Source organism: Primulina eburnea, chromosome 14 (assembly GCF_022965805.1).
Source record: "Primulina eburnea isolate SZY01 chromosome 14, ASM2296580v1, whole genome shotgun sequence".
NCBI classification, from domain to species: Eukaryota; Viridiplantae; Streptophyta; class Magnoliopsida; order Lamiales; family Gesneriaceae; genus Primulina; species Primulina eburnea.
The window spans coordinates 24,072,913-24,077,003 of record NC_133114.1 but is presented as its reverse complement, the minus strand read 5'-3'; the positions used below and the strand labels follow the sequence as shown (position 1 = coordinate 24,077,003).

The following is a 4,091-nucleotide window of genomic DNA, read 5'->3' as shown; positions in this document are numbered from 1 at the left end:
TTTATTTATATAACTTTTTATCTATGTGGAAAACGCTTGTTTTCCATCTGAATTTTCCTCGTCAGCAATCTGCCAACCATATCCATAAATGATGCATGCCATTAAATGCAATCCACCACCTACATTTAATTGCCGACGTGGTGTGTACTTAGTATTTACTACACAACTACCTTCACGAGGACTTGGTCGAGAGGTCATGAGCATGGTTCATTCGATTATACCTCAACAGCACTACCTGAATCCATTCATATTGCGACATGTGGCACTTAATTTTATTATAAAAAATCATTTTAAACCTTATCAGTATGGAAGCTTCATCATGTCAATACTTTGTAATTTTCAGAAAATCGATACAAATAACTCTCAAGCCCAAACCATACCATGGTTAATTGAAATCTACCCAATGGTGGGAAATAAAAATCAGATCTAATTTTGTTCCCTCAACACCACACAATCGACGTTCCTTCGTAGATCTGAAGCTTATCTACTTTTGTTCTTCTCCGCTTCTTCCATCGGACGCCGCCTCTTCCACCATGCGCCGCCAGCAACGCTTCCACCGTGTGTCGCCTCTTCCTCGCCTGCGCCGCTAGTTTTTTTCCATGGCTTCCACCGTGCTCCGCCATTAGCAACGCTTCCACCGTGCTCCGTCGTTAGCAACGCTTCTTCCTCGCAACGCTTCCACCTTGCTGCAGGTACAAGGAAAACACAACTTTGGATCCCTTTATCTATCTGAAAACCTTCACTTAAATGATGATTACACATTTTGGCTTCATAAAGATGACCAAGAATATATTCATGACTTGGTACATGCCACATGCTCTCAAACATTGAATATGTGCTTGTTAAAAATTTTCATTACATAATATTGTTCGATTCTATGTCATTGATGTTTTAATGTCTTGGATTATTGCTGGTGCAGGTGGACCTTTATATTTGTACAATGATCACCATATTTGCACCCACTTTGGAATGTTTATTGATGAAGATAAAGATCAATGTGTGAATTCTCAGATTTTTTCCAGATTTCTTGGTTTGCTAAAATATAAGAAGTGAACTGGTACTTGTTGATATGATCATAATATTGTTTAAGAAGTGCATAGGGAGCTATTATTTAAATTGTTTTCATGTCTTTGTGGTTTGGAAGCCTATGTGCAGAACCTTTCTTCAAACCGATAATTTGCCTCAAATTACTGGGACTCAATCTGATTTAATCCTTGTAGAGTATGGAAAATAAAGAAAGGCACAGTTTAATCCTTTTAGGAAATACTCATATTTACCATATCGCACATGCAGCTTTCAGGATTGAGTCGAAAGGATTTGTTTACAGCAAAGCTAACTTGCTAAGATGGTAAATTTTGTTTGTACGTGTTTTACATTACTCTACTGCAAAAATTTAAATGTATTCATGCTTAGTTGACTTTATCTGAAAATGTTATTAAAATTTAGGTAAAAACGTATGTTGTTTTTGCTGAAAAAAAACCTGGTGTTTATGATCGTTGGGAAGAGGCACAAGTGCAAGTAAATGGATTTCGTGGGGCTTCCTACAAGGGATATCACAGTAAAGCAGAGGCATTGAGAGCATTTGATGAATATATGGAAAAACATTATGCCGCTTCAAGTTCGACGTCCACTGAAAGTTCAACGTCCACCGAAAATTCTAGTAGAAAAGCCAAACATAACGAAAGAATTGATAAATTGATAGATGCTCAGGCAGAACTAGCCCATGAGCATCAGAAAAATGCCTTAAAAATGATTGAGATTTCTGAAGAGCTCAAAGCAATACTTGAATCTATGAAAATTAGTGATGATGTCTTGTGTTTATTGCTTTTGATATGTTGGCTTAGTTTCTTAATGTACTAATGAAATTTTTTTTATGTTGTTTCTTAGTTGTTTCTCAATGTACTAATGAGATGTTTCTTATGTTATTTCTTATGTTGTTCTTAGTTGTTTCTTGATCTGTAAATGCATCATGTGGTACAGTTCTGAAAATGTTGTTTTATCGCATCTGAAAATGTGAGAATTTTTCATCATGTTGTTTCTCGCATTTGAAAATGTGAGAATTTTCAATTGACATGAACAAGTTTGGATAACTTCGTGGTGGTCATTGTTCCAAAGTAGCGAATTAAGAAAATATTCAGGAAAAATAAACTTTGCAACAAAGAAAATAATTACAGACAATAAGGAGCAATTGTGAAACAGAAGACAATCTCTGATGTCCTTTATAACTCGGCCACGGCTTTGGATTCTTTTCAAACTCTTTGCTTTTGGATTCCCCCCAATATTCTTTCAATTCTCATGACCAAATCCCTAAACAACGTAAATTTAATTTAAACAAATATAAATTTTTAAAAAATACCTATTTGATATTTACAACAATCCTTACTTGATGTCCTTGTGATGTAGGAGGAGCCCCAAACAGATAAGAATGTAAATTAGTTTGAGAAGCTTCAAAAAAATTAGTATAACCTTCCTGCATTTTCATGACCAAATCCCTAAACATCGTAAATTTAATTTAACCAAATATAAATTTGTACAAAATACCTATTTGATATTTACAACAGTCCTTACTTGATGTCCTTGTGATGTAGGAGGAGCCCCAAATGGATAAGATGGTAAATTCATTTGAGAAGCTTCAAAAAATTAGTCTAACCTACCTGCATTTTAATTATGGAAAAAAACTAAGTTACCGTTTGACTTGAATATTGCATTTGGCCATTGTGCCCAGATACAGATGGAAATTGCGGGGATGCAAACTGATTTTGCGATAGTAATTGTATGAAGTTTATTTCCCGTGTTTTGTTGCCATCTTCTGAACATTGCCCTTTTTTTTTGCTGTTATTTCATGTAGCACGTTCAAACCAATATAAACATCAACTAGTAGATAAAGCGTATAATATGATCATGTAGATGAATAAAATGAATTGTATACAAATACTTACTTGAGATTTCAGCTTTTCCTTTCCTTTTACCTTTTCTTTTTTTTGCTCGTATGATCCCAGTGTCGTGTAATATTTGCATTTGTAATCCCTTTCGCTTTTGCAGTAAGAGGGTTACGAATGCATACTTCGCCTATTTGATCTTCACTCGGATCATAATCACACTGCTCGTTTATACTCAAATTCTGCACAAGGTTGGAGAGTTCATCTTTTGCGGTGTCAACCAATGTATATAATGTTTTTCTCGCACACTCATAGGGTTTGCTCAATTGACTTAGATCATATACCGATCTCATTATTTGGTTGACAAATTCCATCTGAGATACATGAGCACCACCATCACCACCACTGCCACTTTCTTGCAATTCGGTGCTAACTCGACTTTTTATATTCTTCATCCATCTCCTCGAAATATAACACTTGGGTATAACAGTGACATCCATGCAATTAAACACCATCAAAACATGTTTACACAAAATCCCCATTGTCTCAAACTTACAACAACTGCACTTTATTTCACGACTTTGCTTATTGAACACCACATGCCTAACCATTGAGTTTTCATCATGAGATTTTACTTTGATCTGAATCCAATTCCAATCATTGTCAAAACAGGCTGGTGGTTCAAGAGATTTACAATTCAAAGAATTCACCAATTCAATTTCAAATAACTGATAAATAGAAATTGTATAAACATCAGCAACATGAATCAACAAAGGATGGTTTTTCAAAATCTGTGGAGGCTTACCGTGACGACAACGAGTATCCTCTGTCTTCTCTTTCGACCGCCAATTTTTCTGAATCTTTGTATAATTAAGCACAAATTCATACAAAGAACTCATCTTATTGCCTGTTTTTTTTAAAACCATATTCGTGACTTCGCTCCTCGAAGTAGCCAATAGTCCCGCACTGAACTTCCCATTACTAAAAGCAGTCGCCCATTTTTTCATGATTCTGTACATCCCATTCAACCACTTATGAATATCCAAATTATATATATCAATCATGTATTTCCATGTTGCCTCAAATTCACAACAATTCATACATTTATACCACAACTTCTTGAAATTTGAATCACCATTTAAACTACCAAAGTGTGAAGGAGCATTCTGATTTATATGTCATTGACATAACCGGTGATGTGAATCTGGGAAA

General features: G+C 35.2%; 1 long non-coding RNA gene across 1 annotated transcript; it reads left to right on the top strand.

The window, feature by feature from the left end:
* The first annotated feature begins 240 nt into the window (after positions 1-240).
* LOC140812497 (uncharacterized) lies at positions 241-1,874 on the top strand. Its single transcript, XR_012113680.1, has 4 exons — positions 241-803; positions 920-1,057; positions 1,294-1,348; positions 1,447-1,874. It is a non-coding gene; the product is annotated as an uncharacterized lncRNA (long non-coding RNA).
* The last annotated feature ends 2,217 nt before the right edge of the window (positions 1,875-4,091 follow it).